We start from the raw sequence: 24,887 nt of genomic DNA, 5'->3' as shown, positions 1-24,887 counted from the left end.
CCCCTCACTCGCTCATGCTCACTCTCTCTCTCTCAAGAATAAATAAAACATTAAAAAAAATTAAACATAGAAATAGATGGAGAGAAGTTCCTTTTGGTTGTCTTCTTTCTGAATGGGTCTATGAGAATATGATAACTGGAGCAATGGCAGCTACCTTGTGACAATGAAGAAAGAAGTAACATGTTGAAAATGCAGATGGAAAGATGAGAAGAACTTGTTTTTTTAATGTTATTTTTGACTTCTAGAATTGCTCACAGTACCAACTATTTCCAGGCTGTTTGCTTTGTGAGATATTTAATATTAAAGACACTGTGATCTGGTATTTTACTTGTAGCCAAACAGATCCTAACTGAAACTGTCCTCAAAATGGAAGACTTAGTGTGAATGGCCATGCCCATATCTTTGAAATATTGCCAACATTATTTACATTACAAAAAGATGGCAACTGGCTTTCTTGCAGTCCAATTAAGGCCTAAACATGTCATGTATAGGGTACTGGATATTACTTGGTTACACATTTTGCCTCCTCTCAAAATTCATATTTATAAGAATAAATACTTATATATTTATATAAATAATACTTATATTCAAAACAACTTTTTGTTTGTATTTTGCAATTGTATCTTTATCTTATCTCAAGCCACTTTAAATAGAAAAGAAAAACTCACAATATATTCAGATACCTACATCATCTGTCAAATTGTACCCCCAAATTAGAAAATATGAGACAAAAGTTTATAATATCTCTAAGTAAAATTTCTAATATGTATGGTTTTTCTTCTTTGTTTTCTGTCTTGTAATACTTATTTTTAGTCTTTGAGTAGAGCCAAATGGATTATACAGTTCCTTCTTGATGATCAACAACCTCTACCCAGCCTACCACGAAACAACTCTTATGCAAAACATACATTTTATTAATAAAGTTCTTTTTTTTTTAGATTGATATCAGTAGCGGATGGATTAAGCCACTTGCGGTTTCTTCCTTTTGCACTTGGAATAAAATTAAAGTCATTACCACTAGGGGTAATGCTGCTAACTATCTCTCTAGCTGTATCTTCACAAAATTTCTATCTTTAACAGTCTCAGAGTTGCTGAAATTCTCCAAAATATTTCCAAACACAGACCCCAGGGCTTTACAAACACAAGACCTGGGATAGTCTTCTCCCAGAGAACTTCACTCATCATCATTTAGCTTTCCCTGAAAATATTACCAACTCAGATGATCTTTCCTGTTCACTCCACTGAAGCTTCTGCCTCCCATCTACTCAACACAAGATGGCTTTTATTGTTTTTTTCATATTGCTTTTCTCATCTCGAATACATATTTTAATCTGTTTGTACTTCACTATTGTCAACCCATTTCTCCCACCATCAACACAAAGTATGACTCATGAGAGTATCTTATAAATTTCACTCTCATCATAATGCTTGGCAAACAATTATTTTGAAAGTATCTTTTTCAATAAAGTAGATGATTAAATGAATAATGATTCATAATAACGATAAGTAAATAAAAATAATTTTTGACTGTTTTTCCTTCCTTCACTCTCAGTAGCTTATACTTTAGCCCACTCAGAAAGTTGGCTTACCTTTTCCCTTCTTTTTCAACACTACCCCTTTTCTAAGTTCCTTTCCAGGTCTTATTACTCTGCTAAGCCATTTAGTAATGACTTGAGTATCTTTTTCTATCCATGGCCTTGACATCGAAACTTCCATCTTCCAAAAGGTTCGTTTTGTGATTTTCAGAAAAAAATACAATCTCTTTCTTAGAAATGCTCTGATATCAGTTGCTAAATTCATATTTTTCTGCCACATCAGTTCAGATAACCAGTGTCCTTCTGATAATACTTACCCAGAGATAAACATTTACCTAGAGTTTTTATTTTCATCCATCCTATTGAACTATGGTTGAATTATTTTTGAACATCCTAAAAATATTTTAAAATTGTAGATATTCTAATTATCTAATTATCATATTTATTATATTCATAATAAATAGTTTATAATACTTAATGGCCTTTAAAAATTTTTTTTTCAATGTTTATTTATTTTTGAGAGACAGAGAGAGACAGAGTGTGAGTAGGGAAGGGGCAGAGAGAGAGGGAAACACAGAATTCAAAGCAGCCTCCAGGCTCTGAGCTGTCAGCACAGAGCCCACCATGGGGCTCGAACCCACGAAGCGTGAGATCATGACCGAGGCCAAAGTCGGATGCCCAACCAACTGAGCCATCCAGGCGCCCCCTTAAAGGCTGTTTAATAGCCATTAAAGAAACACACAAAATTAGTTTATAAGTTTCTATTTTTCAGAGTTAGTATTATTGAGCATAATTGAATTCAGCAAATATGACAAACACAAAAACAACATAGAAACTTAGGGTCATTCTCACTTAGAGAAAAAGAATGGTGAACATTTTTGCATATTCAAATATTTTCTTGTTTACACAAATGTACTCTATACATGGATATACACAATCATAACATTATACATCCATTTAAAATAATTCCATATTATTCGTTTTCCCCACTGTTATGTTTCAAATATTCTAACTAATATGGGACCTTATCTAAAATGACTGTATCATTAATTGTATTGGCCTGAATTGGTATTAGACCAATTTATATTAAGGTGTTATTTTTGTTAAATATTAGCAGTGATCTTTGACATGTTATACATTTCTTACAGCTACAAATTCCTCATTGCTGAAACACATAGAAAGTGTCTAAATTTAGGGATGCCATAGAAATTAAATGAGACAAAAATATACATATACCTATATGTGTTATATATAATATATGTGATTATGTAGCTGTGATTATATATAATATACACATACATATATACACATTTCTGTATGCACATATATTATATATATAATGTATATATAATATGTTAGTACACGGTAGCTATGATTTTTCAAAGTTCTTCATATCACCTGTCATAGTAGCTACCCAATATATAATTTCTGATTGAATTTTATTTAATTACTGGTATGAACCTTAATTTATTAAATGATTTATATATCTTGGGATATTTACCTTTTTCTGATTATGATATATAGCAAATGTTTTAGGAACTATTTCTATTAATACATAGGTTTAATATTAATATAGACATAAATTTAGATTGCGACAAAAACCTTTTCTTAGTTATTCTTCAAGATTGGCCCTACTTATACTAAGGCACATTTACATAATGCTGTCCTTTCATAGACAGAAAATACCTTTAGAATTCATGTACTTGAAAGCATTTATTGAAGCCACTTATGATGTCTTGAGAATATGACAGATTGCATATTGAATAAAAGATTAATATTGTAAAGAGATATGCTTCTTCCAGGCAAATGTTTATCAACAGAGCATATCTTCCCTTCCACCCTCCCCCCTCCATCCCACTCTGCACAGGTGGTTTGGAAATATGCAAGGCTTTCTTGAAAGTTCCAGTGATTGAGGTTGGTGTGGGCATTTAGATTTGAGCTGGTAGAACTGGTCAACACCCCCAAGTTTCACATGACATTCTACACTAAAGTAATAATCCTTTTTAAAATGTCAAAACTAACCCCATTTGAAATAATGGAAGGTATGTATATAATATCTATATGGAATTAAAATTTAGATTGCTCAACTTGTAATGTTGCATAATACCAAACCTTGAAAAAACAATAGTATCAGAATCCTCTACCTTTAGTTAAAAGAAAATTTCTCTAAAAATATATTAACTTTGCCATCTTGGGCTTTCTTGTTATATTATCTTGTCTAATGTAACCACATACCATTCTCAAGACTTAAAACATTTATTTACCCTTTTCCAATTTTTTTACTTCTTTTTATGTTTTATGTGTTTTTGTTTTAGCCAGAAATTCTCAAAAAAATGTTAAATAAAAAATTTTATAGTGGTCATATTTTTTGTCACTTTTGGTAATAGTGGAAAAAACTGGAAATTCTTTATAATACTTTGTTATTTTAATAAGTATTTAAATTGTCACTATTTTGATTGTTTAAGACTGTGTCTTACTTTTAAAATTGTCAACAATCATTCTGATATCTTCTTTCATAGTTTTTAACTTATTTTCTCTATAATAATTAAAATAGTATATTTCCAATGTTAAATTTCTCAGTTGTGAAAAAATTCAAATGATATCTATAGAGGTATCAAATGATATGTATAGAGATACTATATTTTAGACTTTTAAAAAGGAATAATACTTCTCTTTAGGATTTAACAGTATAAATAAGATCATTCCTTCAAAGAAAGACCAACTATCATGATATTACATTATTATTTTGTATTCTTTTATTTATTATTTTTTAAATACTTAATTCAACCCAATTTTTTTCTGGTAGAGTGTTTAGTCATCTAATACTTTTAATAAAGTAAAGATCTTCTTCATAGATCTTTCCCCCTTTTGTTATAGCTGCTTTTATGTTTTCTGGTGATTTGTTGATCTATACTTAAATCCATATTGGCCTCTTCCTCAGACTGTTTCAAGTTTATCATCCAGTTCCATCTGGGCAAAGTAATCATGTTAACTATTTACCATATGTTTGATCTGCTCTTGCTCTGTTAATAAAATTCAAGGAAGACAGGAACTCCCACTAGAGATCCCTAACCTCTGACTTCGGCTACCTTTCAGGCTAGACAGCAAACAGCCTGTATAGGCCAAATAGTATATTCTAGAAGCACTTTTTTTCAGTAGCCTCAAGTTTGCTTTCAACTTCAGGGTAACAGTCTTTCTCTAAAACCTCAGCTCTTCATCCTCATATTTATCATTGTTGTTTAAATGTGGATGGTCCATTTCCAGCCCTTAGAACTATATTCCCTAACCACTCTACAAATCTGGTCAAAATGAAGAAAAACTGCAGATGCTTACTGATAGGATTTGTAGGAATGTTAAATAAAGTAATTAAAGTCCTTAGCCCTGTGTCTGGTAAATCAATAGTGCTCAGTAAATGTTTGCAATTATTATTATTTAATTATCATAATCACCAAACCTTCCCCAAATTATTTTGCTTTGCATAAAAGTTGTATTGGAAAATCTTTCCTTATCAATATATTAGTAAAATGTCGATATTAGAAATTATAGGAAATATACTATAAAGTATATTCTAGTCACTTAAAATTAAACTTGTACATGGAATAGTCTATTTATTACACTTTAAAGTCAGAAGCATAGAATTTAAGAGATAGGAAGGACTTAAGATTTTCCTCACTTTAAGATCCTCTGTCAATGGTGAAGCCAGAAAGAATGTGATTTGTCCAAGGACTTTTCATCAAAGCCTCATTAAAACAATTAATATTAGAGGAAAATAGATTTGGTGCATGTTAAAAAATCAATTTCTATGTTTAATCATTGTCAGAAACTACAAAATATCAGAGTCCCTTATTTCAGTTATCATTTCTAATATTATTTTAGTGTACATTTTAAGACTGTAATTTCTTTTTTTTTTTTTTTTTCAACATTTATTTATTTTTGGGACAGAGAGAGACAGAGCATGAACGGGGGAGGGGCAGAGAGAGAGGGAGACACAGAATCAGAAACAGGCTCCAGGCTCTGAGCCATCAGCCCAGAGCCCGATGCGGGGCTCGAACTCACGGACCGCGAGATCGTGACCTGGCTGAAGTCGGACGCTTAACCGACTACGCCACCCAGGCGCCCCTAAGACTGTAATTTCAACTCAGGATTCAACATCACTGGCTTGTTAATTTTATTTATATGAAAAAGAGTGCCTAATATGTACTGTCATGATGCTAAGCATTTTATAAATAATACCAAACTTAAGCTTCACATAACCCTATCAAATAAGTACTCTTATTCCCATTTGATACAGAGGGAATTGACAAAAGGAATTGACCTTCAAACAAACACTCGTCCTATTTCTTGCATGCAACTTGCTCATATTTTGTAGTTTCCCTGCCAAACTGTGTTTATCTGGCTAATCAAGCACTCTACTTCCAGGCATAATCAGGTACAATGAGATGAAATTGGGTATATGAATTTATAACCCATTTTTTAAAAACATATACATCATTTACCTTTTAGGTCTTCCAAAGTGACTGTATAAATATATGTATGCAAGGTGCTTGTCAAAAGATTCTTTGCCAGTTTCTACGTCTCTCTCTTTTTTTATTTTTTCCATACCTCTTTTATTATCAGGTGACATATTAAAAGAAACCTCATATACATCTAATAATCACATATATAAATTCAAGAATTAGGCGGCTACAGTGCACAAAAGAGTAATTTGGTGAAACTCTGATTTCTTAATGTAATAGCATGTACTATAGTACCTGTAAACATACCATAATCCTTTTATCCAATTTCCTTCTAAACTTTTAACTAGTTAAAATTGCTTAATAGCACAGTTGTGGTATGACTCATGTATGTTCCTCAATCAGATTTTGTTTTATTTTTCTTAAATTTTTTAGTAACCTTTTCTATTGATTTCCTTTACAAAAAAGTGTTTGCTCAGCTTTTGAAATATGCAAGAGATTAAGGTTGCTCACTCACTGATTACCATTTTATTACAGGATTTATGAAACATGAATCTCCTTGTTATATACATCCCAAACCATAGCTTCTGTGAAATACCTAAGGTTTAGATTTGCATTTCACAAAGAGGATTGTAAGCTTTCTGTAAGAGTAAAGGTAACTCTTTTCTGCTTTCATCTAAAACAAGTGTTTAAATTTTATTTAATCTTCAAGGTCAACTCTAGATCTAGCATTTTTATTACACGGGGTTAGGATTCAGAGTGTTTACATTTGAAGGCTTTTATTTAGCTATTGATTTTGTGCTTATCTTTCTCTGTCATATAGATTGATAATACAGAAGTAATACGAATAGGTACAAAAAGAGTATTCAGTAAAGTTTTTGGAAATAGGTATAATGGAACAGCACTATTACCATCTAGATACGTGTTACATCAGAGTAATTGGAGAACTAAGGCACTCAGCAGGGATGAAAGTAGACACAGGCCATTTCCTTCCTAGGAAGGATTTGCCATATTGAATTTTAGATCATTTAGATTTCTTAGTGTCCTCAGCTGTATGATAAAATCTGATTTTCTAATTTTTCAACTTGTTTTCATGCTTAGGATGGAACAATGGCCTTTCAAATTCATTCTTTATTAATACAAGCCCCTATAATCTTCAAGGCCCTAAGCTTCATGTTGGGAATACAGATATAAAAGTTGTGTTTCCAGTTCCTATTTAGAGGGTTAGTAAGCTACACTCATATTTGTCATCAATACAAGCATCATAGTAGAGATTTCTCATATAACACATATATAGCAGGTGACTTGGAATCCAGTTCTGCCTAGAAAAAGAAGAAATAGCAAGCAGGGGTGAGTAAGAGTTTCAGAGTCCCTGGGACTGGTGAAGAGGGCTCTCCCTTCGATATGTATACCACACTGTCTGAATCTATTCACTTGTTGACAGACACTTAAATTATTTCTAGTTTTTGGTAATAACAAATAAAGTTCCTATGAACATTCATGTACATCATTGTATAAACACATACTTTCATTTCTCTTGGGTAAATGCTTAAGAGTGAATCTTCTGACTCATGTAGTCCATGTATATTTGCCTTTTTAAGAAACTGCCAAACTGTGGTCCAAAATGGTTGTTCTATTTATGTTCTCACAAATAATGGGTGAGAATTCCATTTGTTTCAGATGCTTGTCAACACTTGGTGGTCAGTCTTTTTGCTTTTAGCCATTCTGAGAGTATGCAATAGTATCATATTATGATCCTAATTTACATTTCTCTAATGATTAATGATGTTGAATATCTTTTCATATGCCTATTTCAGGTCCCTATTTGTTAATTGTATTTGTTATCTGTATGAGGTGTCTGTTCAAATAGTTTGTCCATTTTTAAAATTGGATTGTTGGTTTTTGTATTGAATTTCAAAAATTTGTTATATTCTAGATACAAGTATTTTATCAGATATATTATTTGTAAGTAGTTTTTTATACATTACATATCTTGTATTTTTTTTCCGAACGGTATATTTCAAAGAACAGACGTTTTACATTTTGATAAAGCAAATTTGTCATTTTGGGGGGGTAGATTGTGGCTTTGGTATTATATTTAAAAAATTGTTGCTTAACCTAAGGTTACAAAAATTTTATCCTATCTTTTGTTCTAGAAGTTCTGTAATTTCACAAATTTGCATTTGTGTCTATGAATCATTTTAATACGGTGTGAAGTAAAGAAAAATATTCTTTTAAAATATATGAATATCAAGTTTTTCCTGTACAATTTATGCAAGATCTATACTTTCTCCCTTGAACTGCTTTTGTTCCTTTGTTACAAATCAGTTGTTCGTGTAAGTCAGTGTGTTTTCCTGATGCTTTATTCTATTCTATTGTCTATTTGCCTGTCATTAAACTGAAACCTGAAATCAGGTACTGTTAGTCCTTCAACTTTACCCTTTTTAAGGATTATTTTGGAGCACCTAGATGACTCAGTTGGTTGAGCACCACCTGACTTTGGCTCAGGTTATGATTTCATGGTTCTTGAGTTCAAGCCCTACGTCAAGCCTGCTTTGGATTCTTTGTCCCTCCCTTGCTTGAGCTCTCTCAAAAATAAATAAAACATGTAAAAAAAATAAAGATTATTTTGACTCCTCTAAGTTCTTTGCATTTTCATATGAATTTTAAAATCAGCTTATTGGTTTCCTAAACATTATAGTTGGAATATTATAAGGACTGTGTTCCATCTATAAATACATTTGGGTAGTATTGCCATTTTAACAGTATTAATTTTTCTGACTATGGACACTAAATAAATAATTCCATTTATTTAGAGCTCCTTGAATTTCTCTCACCAGTGTTTTATTCTTTTCATAACTTTTGTCAAATTTATCCTTAAGTACTAATTATTTTATACTTTGATGCCATAGTAAATATTATTTGTTAATTGATTCGTGTATATTACTCTTTTATTCTACAACCTTGCTGAACTCATTATTAGCTCTAGTAGCTACTTATGTAGATCTCACTGTATTTTCTATATAGATGGCCATGCTATCTGCAAATAAAGACAATTACAGTTCTTCATTTACATTTCTGATGCCTTTTATTTCTCTTTTTGTTTGTTAATTTGGTGAATTGCATTGATTGCTTTTCAAACCTTAAACTAAACCTGCATCCATGGAATAAACCACACTAGGTCATGAAGTATTTAGATAGTTGGATTGATAGGTAGATAGAGTCAATTTGTTAAAATTTTCCTTAGAATTTTGGCTCCTGGGTTCATGAGAGATATTTGTCTGTATTTTTAAAAATTTTTTTAATGTTTTATTTATTTATTTTTTTTTTTTAAATTTTTTTTTTTCAACGTTTATTTATTTTTGGGACAGAAAGAGACAGAGCATGAACGGGGGAGGGGCAGAGAGAGAGGGAGACACAGAATCGGAAACAGGCTCCAGGCTCTGAGCCATCAGCCCAGAGCCCGACGCGGGGCTCGAACTCACGAACCGCGAGATCGTGACCTGGCTGAAGTCGGACGCCCAACCGACTGCGCCACCCAGGCGCCCCTGTTTTATTTATTTTTGAGACAGAGACAGAGCACGAAGGAGGAGGGGCAGAGAGAGAGAGAGAGAGACACAGAATCTAAAGCAGGCTCCAGGCCATGAGCTCTCAGCACAGAGTCCAACACGGGGCTCGAGCTCACGAACCGTGAGATCATGACCTGAGCCGAAGTTGGATGCTCAACCTACTGAGCCACCCAGGCGCCCCTGTATTTTTTTTTTTTTTTGTAGTGCCCTTGTCTTTTTTTGATATTAGGATCTTGCTATCCTAATAGAATGAATTTAGAACTATTCACTGTTTCAATTTTGTTGAATTTTTTTTTTCAGAATTAGTATTACTTCTTCCTTAAATAATTTGTTCACTCTACTAGTAAAGCCATTTGGAGCAGAAGCATTCCTTATTTAAGTGGTTTAATAAGAAATTTAATTTCTTTAGTATCATCTCTCATTCCTGCTACATGAATCTTTTGTTTTTTCTCTTTTTTTTCCTCTGATCTATCTGGGTAGAGGTTTATCAGTTTCATTGATTTTTCTCAAAGGATCAGCTCTTGGTTTCATGGATTTGTCTATTTTCCTGTTTTTCTAATTTATGGTTTCCTAGTCAGGTCTGTATTTTTCCCTACCTCTTCTTTGAATTTTATATTTCCTTCTTTTCTAGTTTATTATGGTGATTGCTGATGTAAATGACTTAGCAAGGCATTTCTGCTTTTCTATTATAGGCATGCAGAACTATAAATTAATTATTCTCTAGGTATCCATATTGCTTCATCAGTGTCCCACATATTTTGAAATATTTTGCTTTCATTTTCAGTCATTTAAAATACCTTATAACTTCTCCTTTTATTTATTCTTTGAACCACGTGTTGTTTAGAAGTGTGTTATTCAGTTGCCTAATATTTTGTGATGTTGGGGGCATCTGTTATTGATTTATAATTTAATTACATTATGATGAGAGACAATACTATTTAATTGATGTTTGCTCATGGCCCAGATTAACATCTATCTTAATAAATATCCCATGTGCACTTGAAAAGTATGTGAATTTCATTTGTTAGATATAGGGTTGTAGACATATCACTGTCTACACTGTCTACCTTTACACTGTAAAGGTAGTCAATATATTCTTACTGACTTATGTGTTCTCCACCAATTATTTTTAGAATTTCACTGAAATCTCAGCTTGTAATTGTGGCATTGTCTAGTTCTCACTGCAGTTTTTTCAGTCCCAACTTCATGTATTTTGGAGTTTGGTTCATAGACGTGTAATATTGAGGTTTGTTATGTCCTCCTACTAAATTGACCCTTTGTAATTAATATAATATACTTTTTGCTCAGACATGTATTTTGTCTGATAGTAATATAGCCAACATAGCTTTCGTTTGTTTGCTGTTAGCATGATATAATTTTTTATTCATTTACTTTTAACTAATTTGTTTCTATATTCAATGTATATTTGTTTTAGGTAGCAAATAGTTGGGTTTTGCTTTTTAAAATCCAGCCTGTCCCCTTTTGACATTTAATTGGGGTTTTTCATACTGCAAACCACGTGGCAGCATCAGATGTTTTTATACTTCGTGGCTCCAAACTCCAAGCAGAATTCCCATGAATTTCCCAAACAGCCAGAAGTGAGACTTTTAATGCAACGCTGACTAGTGGTAAGAGTAGGTGGCAATCTAGGGGCCCATTATTGAGGAATCGATGAGTAGAGGAGGATACAAACTATGAAATACTTTGAAGTGTTCAAAAGCCAAAAAAATTCCTATGATAAGCAATGTGGCTAGATCTTTAAACAATGTTGAGTAAAATTTATACACAGAAAAATATTTCAAAATGCCATTTATGTAAGTGTATGGTCAAACTACATACCACACTATATATCTTAAAAGAATATACAAAAACTCAAGGTTACATATTAAGCACTTAAGAGAGAGGGGAATATAAGAAGGGAATATGCAAAAGAGAAAATAAATAGGTGCATAAATAATATGCAACTAAATATTAAATGGTAATTTACACCTAGTATCCAAAAATTAATTCACATTTAAAATGAAAACTAAAATGATTGTAATATTTGTATCACAAATATTTCATTTACTCTTAAGGAAACAAAACTCTGAAACAGGTGTCTGTAGACAGGAGGTATACTTGTGAAGTTATTGATTATTGTCCTCTAGAGCTTGATCATATTAGTTAGCATGGAAATCAATTAATCCCATTAAAGAAATATATTCAAGTGCTAAATGTTTCTGTTAATTCATGCATGCCATTGCAATGATCAAGAAATGCTAAGCAGAGATCAGACAATTACTGACCCTAATCAATATGACAAAGTCAGACTTTACAATTAACTAGAGTTAGATTATGAGCTTGAATTTTAGTCACGTCTAGAGAGTTTCTAAAATAGTCTTCTTCATCATCGACACCCAGTATCTCTGAAAAAAATAAAATAAAATAAAAGGATGGTAGTAAAACTAAGACTCAAATACAATATGTTCCCTGAATTTTAATCAAACTTCTACTAACCATGTGTTTGATGGATCTAAACTTTAAAAAGTAATCATTTAGGGGCGCCTGGGTGGCGCAGTCGGTTGGGCGTCCGACTTCAGCCAGGTCACGATCTCGCGGTCCGTGAGTTCGAGCCCCGCATCAGGCTCTGGGCTGATGGCTCAGAGCCTGGAGCCTGTTTCCGATTCTGTGTCTCCCTCTCTCTCTGCCCCTCCCCCGTTCATGCTCTGTCTCTCTCTGTCCCAAAAATAAATAAACGTTGAAAAAAAAAAAAAAAAGTAATCATTTACACAATATTGTATGTCAAATACATTTCAATTAAAATCCCATCACCGCCACCACCAACCAAGGCCTTGTCTGAGGAGAACAGCCTGGGCAGTGCCTGGTCATGCAGCTTGCACAGGGGACTCTTTAGGGGGTACCGTTCACATCATTGTCTCATAAACTTGTAGATTCATCATGACAGTTGTTGGCAAATGGCAGTAAACTGTCTAAAGAATGTCGTGATTATTCTAATGCTCCCATGAGTGACATTGAGGGCAGCCTAGGTCCTGAGAGTAGCACTGGCAGTTTAAATGAGATATTGATGTTATTTTCACCCACACCTACTACCTCACTCAATTCACTTTATCTTTCTCCATTACTTCTTTCTTGAAAAACAGGAAGACCTTTTACTATCTCTCCTGAGCAATCTAGTATTTAAGTCAGTAAGTATATCTATTTTTACTCTTTAAAGGACAGACTCTATGCTGGCATGATTGGTCTTTACTTATTGCAGTAGAATGTCAAGTGTGAGAGTTGCAGATATAACCACATTTATTTATTTTATTTTACTTTATTTTTTTTAATGTTTATTTTTGAGAGAAAGAGACAGAGCATGAGTGGGGGAGAGGCACAGAGAGAGACACACACACAGAATCGGAAGCAGGCTCCAGGCTCTGAGCTGTCAGCACAGAGTCCAATGTGGGGCTCGAACTCACGAGTGGTGAGATCATGACCTGAGCTTAAGTCGGACACTTAACTGACTGAGCCACCCAGGTGCCCCTGATATAAAAACCCCCAAGCCTCCAACTCATAACCAAAAGTGAACAAATGGATTAATAAATAAATAAATGACCTTTATTTTAGTACATTTAGTATGTAGTTTACATTGAGTTTATGAATTTTATATCTTGCTTGCCCAAGACCTCCAGCAGAATTTTAATGTGTGGGTGCATGTGTGTGTGTGTGTGTATGTATGTGTATTGTACATTGAATCCTCCCACTGATTTTGCCAAAAGTACTCATTATCTAATTTCTTTCACTCTAGAGGAGCAGTTAGACTTTATTTTGAAAAGTATTATGTCAGGGATCCCAAAGATCAGAGTCAGGTTTGATGATTTTCTAGAAGGACTCACAGAACTCAGAGGAGCTGTTACACTTTAGTTATGGTTTATTACAGTGAACAGATACAGATTAAAAGAAGGAAAGGAAAAAGATGCTTAACAGTGGAATCTAAAAGAGACAAGGATGATCTTCCATTTGTCCTCCCTCAATAAAAACATGGGAAATCACTTCATTCTACCAGCAACGATGTGTGACAACACATGTGATGTGTTGCGAGTCAGGGAGGCTCACCTGAACTTTGGCTTCCAGTGTGTTTATTGCAGGTCAGTTGCTTAGGCATGTGGCTCCCAGAATTCAAACTAATACATTTGATCCAAAGCTCCAGGAATACAAAAAACAAAACAAAACAAAACAAAACAAAACAAAACAAAAAAATGAAAAAGCATTCAACATAAATTACATTGTTAGTATAAACTATCTGACATGCTTCAACATTTCCAATATACAAAGATACCTTTATCAGGCAGGATGTTCCAAGGGTTCAGAGATTATCTGCCAGGAGCTGGTGAAGTTTAGTTCTGAAGACTTTGGAATGCAAAGAGTTTTAGCAACCTAGGCCTGCTAACTTAACTCTTGATCAGTCATACTGAAAGATATAAGAATATGGAATAGCCACTTTTTCTTATTTTTGCTTACTGGCATCACTATAAAAGGATGAGGCAGTGGTAATCAGTAAAATGAGCTGACAAGGAAACATTCCTTAAAACTACTATTTTTACTTAAATTGAACAGATACTTAGGAAGATAAGAAGAACTGCAATTAATCTCACTCTATCCAAACCGACTCTTGATACTTCTCTTTCCCTAATAACTTCTGAAGAAAATTTCCAGCAGGAAACTTCCAGAAGAATGGACATTCTTAAGTGTTATTCTTGTTTTCCCATTGACACACTTAGTCTGGATTCTCACATCACCCAGTGGTCTACATGGCATCCTTTTCTCACTGAGTGCATACTCTGGGAACCATAAGTGTATTTTCTGGATCTACTCTCATTCTCTGGCATTCCTCCATTAGCAATTTGGATGTAATGGCATGGTGTGCTTGGCTCAATTTGATGGCAAGCTTTCAAGTGAGGCTGCTGATTATTACACCACAGTTCAACAACTCCGGGTGATAGTGCACAAAAACATAACCTTTCCATTATGCCTATGGCATTTGGCAGGGCACACTAGTGCAGATAGACCATTAGCAGAAAGAACCCATTATCATTCATAGTTGATCCTGAGCACTCAGAATCCAGGATGTGGTGCAAAACATGGCATTTTTCTTTCCATCTGCCTCTTTTCAATCTACAGACAACTTCCTTTAAGTGGGTTCCTGGAATCTCCTTATTTCTTGAACTCCCCATTTTGCTTTTACCTCTCTGGGTTCTGTACAGAATTCCAGCTGCATCCTGCATTGGCCGATTTAGTTGATGTCATTGAACTAGGTTTGCCTCTTATGTCTTTAACCAGGGATATTAGGTTCTCTACGAGGCCTAGATTAGAAAGACACATTTAACTTTTTTTTTTTCCTGTGAACACTATAAAGGGCCATTATATTCAATACATTGCAAGGAAGGAAACTTCTCTTCAGGTAATATGAATATCGCTTTGCCCTCATGGCATAACTTTGATATATTTTTATGTTCAAAATCCTGCAGACCAGATTAGAGGTTGTAACCATCTTCTTTACATCACAATATGAATAGGATATCCTCAACATTTTCTTTGCTTTCATCTAATGGAACCATTAGTATTAATTGAAAATATATTAGAAATGCAAATTCACAGGCCTACATACAGACATACTGAATCAGAAACTCTGGAGGTGGTTTCCAGAAATTTGTATTTTAATAAATCCTTCAGGTACTTCTGGGAACACTCAAGTTTGAGAAGCACTGCCTTGGAGAATGAGAAAATGGAAAACAAGTATTAGTTTAAGAATTGGGAATTGTAGATCAATGTTATTAGTATATCTTATGCTTGAGAAAAAAGAAATACAAATCATAGAGGTAGATTATGGTTCTGATGGTGAATATATCTAGGAAGACAATAGATTAAAGATACATATAATATTGTCCTACTCATTCCATTGAAACAGAGAAATGTATGCTGCTTTTGCTAAAATTTCTTCCTTGTGTCAAATAAAGCAGTTAATCCACGAATAGCAATTTTTTTATTTGAGAGGGCTCCTTTTACCTTCTGTGGATCTGATAATTGAGCAACTCTTTCTCCCCGTTTTTCTGATGCAAATTATCTGTAAACATGCCCAGGGAAATGTCTTCCTGCATCAGATGTTACAGATTAGACTGCCTAGAGGGATGGGAACTAGTCAAGGTCAAGCTTTTGTCTGACACATGGGAGTTATGTAGAGATGCAGAAGGGGGAGAAGTTGCATATATTCTTCAAGTTTATCTTCGAGGACCATCTAGATCACTTATGATGTTGCCCACAAAAGGAAACAAAGTGAATGGTGGTGCAGACCAAAAGAAGGCAATTCTTTTTGTAGGAAGGTCAATATTCATGTGTCCGTTAGAGATTTATCGATGCAGAGGACAGATACCTCTCTCCTAAGATTGCTTAACCTTGGCCCAGGAGACTAAGATTATGCAGGTAGAGACTGGTATGGGTTCTACTTTTATTTAGTTGCTAAGTCTAAAAGAAATTTATGTGCTTGAAGCTTACAAGTATGCTAAAAAATGGAAAAAAATACCTAGAAATTACTCAACCCAGTCTTACAACCATTCTAACGTATACAAATATTGTTTCTTCCTGTTCTGATTACATGAAACAATGCTGGACTCAAAATCAAGAAACCATGTATAGGCACAGCAGGGTATTTTTCAATAACTATGTTCCTAGTCTTAAAAAGTATCAAGAGGGCCAGCTAAAGTTGCTATTACGTATTATATAAGATCCACATGTGTCTAGCATATCAACTGGACTATCTCATTGTCACTATATGGGATTGGGAGAACAAATATCCCACCAAAGATCATGTCTTTTTTTTTTAGCAAGTTTATTTTTTATTATTATTATTTTTAGTTTATTTATTTGAGAGAGAGAGAGAGAGAGAGAGAGAGGAGAGAGACAGAATCCCAACAGGCTCTGTGCTGTCAATATAGAGCCCAATGCTGAGCTCAGTCCCACAAACCATGAGATCATGACCTGAGCCCAAATCAAGAATGGGCACTCAACCAACTGAGCCGTCCAAGCAACCTCAAAGATTATGTCTTAATCCCTGGAATTTATAAATATTGTACCTTGTGTTGAAAAAAAGGGCATGGAAAATGTGATTAAAGTTGCAGACCTTATGTTATGGAGATTATTCTGGATTATCTGTGTGAGCCCAATCTAATTACATGAGTCCTTAAAAGCAGAGAAATTTTCCTGGTGGTGGTCAGAGAGAGAAGTGACTGAGGGAAGGTCAGAGAGAAGTTGCATAAGAAAAATGTGACCCCCTGTTTTTAGTTCTGAGATGTGGGGGCTACATCCAAAGACTGGAGAGAGTCCTCTAGGACCTAAGAATGGCCTCTAGCTGATGGCCCACAAAGAAATTGGGACTTCCATCTTTTAACTGCAAGAAACTACATTCTGCTAACAAAGAATGAGCACAGAAATGGATTCTCCCTGCAGCTTGCGTACGGGAACACAGCCCTGCTGACACTCTGATTTTAGACCAAGGAGACCCATACCAGACTTCTAACCTACAACAACTGTAAGATAATCTAGTTGTACTGCTCTAACTCAAGTTTGTGGTAATTTGTTATGGTGGCAATAGAATATTGATACACTTCATACTTAATATTTCAAAATTTATCTTTAACATCCCCCTAAACCGGATCCTCCTGCAAGTTTTCTTGTCTCCATGAATGGAGTCATCCTTCACTGATGTGCATGCTCTTCCATCTGTTTTAGGCCTATTTGTCTAAAGGACAAATGCCTCTGTCAACATTATCTTTCTAAGAATGGCCGGGGAAATGAGTATTGGGCAGATCACTGGGAGTGTCTACCACATGCAAAAACATGTGAATAAGCCCATTGCTGAGAGATGTGTAGCCCAGGACACAGATACAAATGGAGACCTATATACCACATGTCTGCATATTTAAGTGTTATAAATCAGTGTAACAAATTCCTAATATGCTCTATCTTGGTACTTGTCAAAAATACCTTCTTCAAGTCCAGGTAGGCAAGATTTGAATTTAGGATTCTCAGACTCCTGGTAGTTCTGTGTCTGCCTATAGTGATGATGAGTTTCAGCACCCACTCCCACCCTACAGCATGGGACTCAGAGAAGGGCCCCTTTGGCCTAGTTATAGAAGATAAACAAAAATGTAAAAATGCTCAGTCCTCATCATTATTATGCTCTAGCTGGCAGACAGGGACTAAACAAGAAATATAATTATATAGTGAGTTATAGATTATGTCCATATCCAGTTTCACTGAACATTGTCAAATTTTCATGAAAGTGGTTATATTAGTTTTCTATTGCCATGTAACAAATCATTACAAACTTAGTAACTTAACATAGTATATGTTTATTATCTCACAATTTCTACAGTCAGAAATTTGGGCATGTCTTAACTGGATCTTCTGATTAGGGTTTCCCAAGGCCTCAATCAAGGTGTTGGCTGAGCTGAGTGTTCATTCTGGTGGGTCAACTGAGGAAAAATCTAATTTCTTGCTGCCTGAATTCATTTTCTTGCACCTGTATGGCAGGAGACTCCCCCCTCACCCCCCTTGCTCCGGTTGTTAGCCAGAAGTTCTAATGTTCTAGAGATCACACACATTTCCTAGAAGCTGCCAACAGCTCTTATCATGAAGTCTTCTCCAACATGACTGCTTACACGGAGTCTCTAGTGCTCGCGTTCTTTGACCTCAGAGAAGGCCAAGCTCTCTATCAGGGACAGTCAATTCAATAAGCCAGGCCAATTCAAGATATTCTCTCTTTTCATTAATTCAAAAACAACCAACAAACCTTAATTATATCTGTAATAGTTCTTTACCTCCTTGTATTCTATAGGTTGGAAGGAAGCGACGGGTCTTACTCACCACTCAAGGGATTATAGGGAGGAGAAATATCATGGGACAGGGACCAATGGGGCAACTTCAGTGTTTGTACAGCACATGGAGTATATGCTGTATTTGATGTTGTTGAATATTCTTGACAACACTTGGTACTGTCAGTTAAGTTTTATTCATTTGTGGGGTATGAATTGCTTTATTTTAGGGGTCTTAGTTAGCGGATACATAATTATTAGACCTATTGATTTTTTCAGTTTTTTAATTTTATATTCTTCATTAGAATTTCCCACATTCCTTGTTTATCTTTTTTTTTTGCTGTTATTCTCAGATTTTTAATAACTATTTACCTTTTTGGATGGACATAATGTACAATTATATGACATTAAAATTCCTCCCATCCCAATTTTTGTTCTGACTTTATTTTTTAACATTAATAAAGTTTAAGCAACCAATCTTTTTATATTTTGTGACTTTTGCAGCATTTTAAAGAATATATCATGTATGAATTCATAAAGGAACTTCTCTCTTTTAAGTTTCCAATTTTTATGTTAAAATTTAGTTATTTAATTTATATGGAATTTTTTATGCGTGAGTGGTAGGAGTTTGTATATATGTTTTCCCATATATGTGCCAATTACCAGATCTATTTAGAGAAGAATCATCCTTTCCTACTTTTTATTTTTCCATTCCATCAGATATCAAGATTCCAATCTTGCCTGGAAGCTTCTTTATGTCACTGGACAATTTTCACTAATACCACAATATATAATTCTATAATAAGCCTTGATAGTTAATAGAACTTAATATGTGGAATTTCCATTTTTTCTTCTTTAAAGTTGACATTTTTGTTTTTGGCCTTTTCTTTTTAATATACATTTTAACATTACTTTGTTTACTCAAATCAAAGGGTTTATCTTCATAGATTGATGTCAGTATAATTGACTTTATCATATTGTATCTTCCTGTAGACAAAGATGAGAATATCCATTCCTTTATTCATTCATTTACACACAAACATGAGATACCTATTCATTTATTAGGTTTTCCTAATGTCTTTCAATGAACTATAAAATTATTTTCATGCATTTCTTATGCATTATTTTTGTTGAATAATTAGGTTGTTGTTCAGTTCTTTTTTTTTTTTCATAAAAATACATATAGAAGGTATAAATCTCCTTCTGAATACATTAAGGTGCATTCTAATGACAAATTTTGATATGTGATACTTCCATATCTTTGTTTCTCAATTTTGTCTACTTTTGTCTTTTGTTACCTCTTGATCTATGGATTCTTTAGAAGTATTTGAGGAAAGAAAGGTTACAGGCCCTCGGTCAAAACAAATAGGTGTAGAGTGGAAAATCATACATTGGCTCTCTGAATTCAGTTGTCTGCATGTTTCTAATTTCCATGCTACTCCCCATTTCATTTCCTTCCTTTGTGGGTTTGTGAATTTTGAATGTATCAAATCATTTAGTATCTATAGCAATAACATGTATTACACATTTAGTTATAAAATGACTTAAACAGCATAACTAGAAAATATGTCAATATAACTTATAATTGACTTTTGGGAAACATGAGACATCTGAATTTATTAGAGTGGCAAAGATATGTACAATTATGTATCATAAATGCAATTACTGAATCCATATTATCAAATAGGTAATTACAGTGGCCAGATATGTATGTATAATTCTGAGTCCATTAGAAGTTTTTGGAAAGATATTAATAAAAAAAATCTGTAAATTTAATATCAAATTTTCATTGCAAGTGCAAGGAAAACTCCTGAAATGCTCCATAGAATTATTATACTATAGTAATTCAGATGATCTGAATTGATTGAAATGGAAAATTATTGACTGAAACTATTTCAGGAAAAAACAGCTGTTCAAGTCAGCTGTTCTGATATAAATAAAACAAGTTAAACCATAACAGCAGAATCTTAGAAATTTGGAAACTTAATCATGCCATCTGGAAATAAATAGACTAATCAGAGAATGCAGATTTAGAGAAAATAAAATTATAAATAACTGAAAATGCAATAACACAAATGTATTATCTTTATCCTAAATCCCATTTCCTTACTGTTTATAGGATTACTGTATCTTTTTATTTCTATTGTAGTGTAGCTACTGTATTTCTATTAGTACAAATAGTACTTTTTTTTTTAAATAGACAGATGGTAATTTTCTAAGTTTTATTTTCCATGCATAAACTAAGTTGCATTTCATTATGTGATGAGGGTTTATGCCTATAAGTCAACTCACTGAAATAAAAGACACTTAGAAAATTTCAGTACGGGGGCGCCTGGGTGGCGCAGTCGGTTAAGCGTCCGACTTCAGCCAGGTCACGATCTCGCGGTCCGTGAGTTTGAGCCCCGCGTCAGGCTCTGGGCTGATGGCTCAGAGCCTGGAGCCTGTTTCCGATTCTGTGTCTCCCTCTCTCTCTGCCCCTCCCCCGTTCATGCTCTGTCTCTCTCTGTCCCAAAAATAAATAAACATTGAAAAAAAAAAATTAAAAAAAAAAAAAAGAAAAAAAAAAAAAGAAAATTTCAGTACGGAGATCAGAATACTGGTGTGTGTGTGTGTGTGTGTGTGTGTGTGTGGTGTGAGACAGAGACAGTGACAGAGACAGAGACAGAGAATACAGTCTACTTTTCTCTGAAGGATTTTTGAAAATCTCCTTAATCAACAATTTTAAGTGGGAAAATGTCCAAAAATAATGAAGACAATTATCTCTACTGCAAAAAAAAAAAAAAAAAAAAAAAAAAAGAAGAAGAAGAAACCAAAAAACCAAAACCAAAACAAAACATTAAATAGAACTGAGGCTGTCCCTTTCAATTATGTGTATCTCTGTGTATGTATGTAATGCAACCTGCTCAAAATTGACTGCCCTGGTTACCTGACTACTAGCAGCAGCTAGTGCTGTGGTGTCCAAACTTCCCAACCCTTATTATACTCTATACTTTGGGCAGAATTGCATGTTGTGAAATAAATGATTATAGAAGCATTTCAAAAGTTGTGTAATTGCCTGTTTCATAAACTTAATTTTGTATACCATTCACATTTCAGTTACCTAGCATTTTCCATTACACAATTAGAAGAACTTTCTAGTGGTAAAAACATAGAGACATATGAATGAGTCTTCTAAATTTCCCATGTAGGGTCCATTTCTTTTCATCAATCATCAACATCCCCCGATATTAATAATAACAAAATTAAACACAACATGCTACATAATGAATGGCTACAGTGAGCATGATTTCAGTCAGTCTAAGAGAAATAAGAATGCATTAATTTGTGACAGTCTTATGAATACTGATTACACATATATGTGACTAGAAAAACGCATGATCTAATGACCAGATAAAATTTTTGAAATTTCAAATTACAGTCTGTATATATATGATGCATTTTGCAATTTGCAAGAGAAAGACAAAAAAAAAATGGAAAAGAAATATAGAGTGAGTTTGATTCCAGTCTAACTCTTTGATCAGGAATAGAACTGCCATAAACATTTAGAGAGATTTTCAACTCTGAATTAAACTGATAATGACAGTTCTTTCTAGTCATTTTGAGTCCCAATACATCCCTTTTCCAAGAACTCTCGTAATTTCACTTTGATAATATTAAATTACAGAGATAATATTGTTTCAAAGAATATCACCACTATTTTCTTATAGTATTTCAATGCAGGGGAAATGATATTATTTTCATTGAAGGAGTGTGGAAAATATGGCTTTTACATGTAAGATCTTCCAGAGACGCCTTTTAGATCTTGTGATACACAGTCTAGTATTAATTATCAATATTGTTGTACATCTAGCTATAATATTTTAACCACCTCTGAAAGCAAGAGGCATAAGATATATTTTTCTCCAGAAAGGATCTATATCTGAAAAATTTGCACATGTTGTAAAATTGAAATGCTTTGCTAAATTTAATTCAAGTAAATATTGCTTTAGCAGGCACCAAATTGATTTATTTCTGCCTCCTATCCAAGGTAACTCTTACATATTATAGCAAAATTAACCAAAATAAGCTGAGTAGGAAAAATGCTTGATCAAGATTACCAAAGTACTGTGTGTTCTCTGGGAAGGTTATCCAAGGTTAGCATTCAATGTTGTGAGATGTGAATCCTATTCTCTAACCATTTTTGTTGATGTTATTGTTCGAGGCCGGTTTAGGTTCAACTGTTGGGCTGGATTACCTGAAACCTGTTCTTTCACCAGTTATGGTCTGCTATCATATGCACTGCATTAGCTGTTTTTCTTTTTCTTTTATAACTTAGAAAAGGTAAAAGATGGTCCTAAACATAGCAAAATAATGGTCAACAATGAAAGTGCTTAAGTTACTCTGTGTCGTGAGGATACAAGCTGAGAAAACAGAAGAAATCAGGTATATGAAAGGGTTTGTTTAATTATTTATGAACAAAAATATGATTTTTTTATTAAAGTGAGTGACGCAAAAATTTTAACTTTTTGTTAATTATTCATTGAATAGTTACTAGATATCATACATTGTGCCAAGGGATTTGTGTGTTTACTTGAGTTTCATTTTCATGATGACCATCAGGGTGTGAATGTCATAGAAGAGGAAACATGTTTGGCAGAGGAGGTAGCCTGACAAAGTCCCCGGGTTGGACTCTGGCTCAGGTGTTCCCGTCACCAAACCTAAGATGTCAACCACAACCTTGGAAAACAGTTCCAGGAAAACCACAATTCCAGGAAAGCAGCTTTGAATCGTTCCAAATAGTTGATTTATTTTTGTTTTTAAGAAAATAGACTTCAGTTTTAGGAGGGTTATTGGTCCTTTATATCAACAACAAACACAAGTGGAATAACCAACAATTACTTCCCAAGAGGCACATGGAGAATTTACTTTTAGCACTGTGGTGTTCAGATCAAAGAAGTGCCTTGGGCCACAACAATATTTCCCTCTAGGAGGTCACAGTAAACTCTTCTCCCCTGCAGGAGGGCTTTGAGGAGAAAGGATCCTTATGCTGGTACTTTTGGTACAGTGACTACTTGAGATTTCACTTCTGATTCTATGGAACTTCTTAAGAAATACTTATCCAGAGATAGATGCTTCAGGAAAATAAAGCCATTACCTATCACTTCAAAGATTGTAAGAAAAACAAAGTTGTCATTATATTTTGAAGAGAGTGACTATGCATGATAATTCAGGTGCCTGAGAAGAAACAATAGTTTCTTAGATTAAGATCAATAAAACACTTTAATTTAAAACAATTTAGAAGAGGAACACTCACTTCAGAAGTCTAAACTGTTTGTAGATCAGAAGGTGGGATTTAAAGTGGAGATTTAATTTTTGGTTATTTTATAGTATACATTCAAGGACATGGCAGGGCAGTAAATTTATCCCAGGAAGCAATTTTCTAAGAAATTAGAATATAGTGATGGCTTGCACGCTTGTATAAATTTTGTTACATGAAATCCCCACATAGCTGAAGCTACAGATTGAAATGAACATTTTTTTATAATATGTGCTTTCTTCAAAGAACTTCCAAAACAATATAGCAAAAAAGCATGAAATTAAAATTGCTTTCCAAAGAAGAGCATACAGTTGGCATCTGCTTCAGATTCTTTCAGCACTTTAATTTTGAAGCTATACATATACAGTAGTTAATTACATATGGAAAAATCCAATCAATCAGCCAGCTGCTTTGATTGTACTGTGCCAAGGTAACTGCTTTCACTGATTTGTGCCCCACTTAATTTAAAAGACATGTCAACAGATAGAAATGTGATCTTTGTGAGTGCTGGTGTGTGTGTGTGTGTGTGTGTGTGTGTGTTTGTGTGTGTGTGTTTTAACCAGAGAGATGACTAAGGGTATTATCACAGCCTGAGACTAAAAAATTTGATTAAAAATACAAAAGAAATTGAGACATCTTTTTTAAATTATATATTTAAAAGCAGCCAATCTGATTACTTCTAATGATTCTCCTAGTGTTATTAATTGGTTGACTTAGTTATTGTTTGGCAATATTTTTAAACACAGTTCAGGTGTCTTTGGAGTTGTGTTGTTTATATAATTTAAGAAAAGGATGGGGACAATTTATTTATAGTCTGACATCATTTCACAAGGATTTCAAGGTACTAGATTTAATTTTTTTAACGTTTATTTATTTTTGAGAGCTAGTGAGAAAGAGAGAGAGAGACAGAGTACAAGTGGGGGAAAGGCAGACAGAGAGGGAGACACAGAATCTGCAGCGGGCTCCAGGCTCCAAATTGTCAGCACAGAGCCAGACGCTGGGCTTGAACTCATGAACCATGAGATCATTACCTGAGCTGAAGTTGGAGGCTTAACTGACTGAGCCACCCAGGCGCCTTGTGTTTAAAAATTTTTTTTTTAAATGTCAGGTACTATATTTTAAACATATACCAACTGAGACAAAAAATATCATAACTATATGTATATATGCATTTTTATAGTGTA

The sequence above is a fragment of the Leopardus geoffroyi genome, chromosome A1 (genome assembly GCF_018350155.1).
Source record: "Leopardus geoffroyi isolate Oge1 chromosome A1, O.geoffroyi_Oge1_pat1.0, whole genome shotgun sequence".
Taxonomy (NCBI): Eukaryota; Metazoa; Chordata; class Mammalia; order Carnivora; family Felidae; genus Leopardus; species Leopardus geoffroyi.
Note: the sequence above shows the minus strand (reverse complement) of the source record.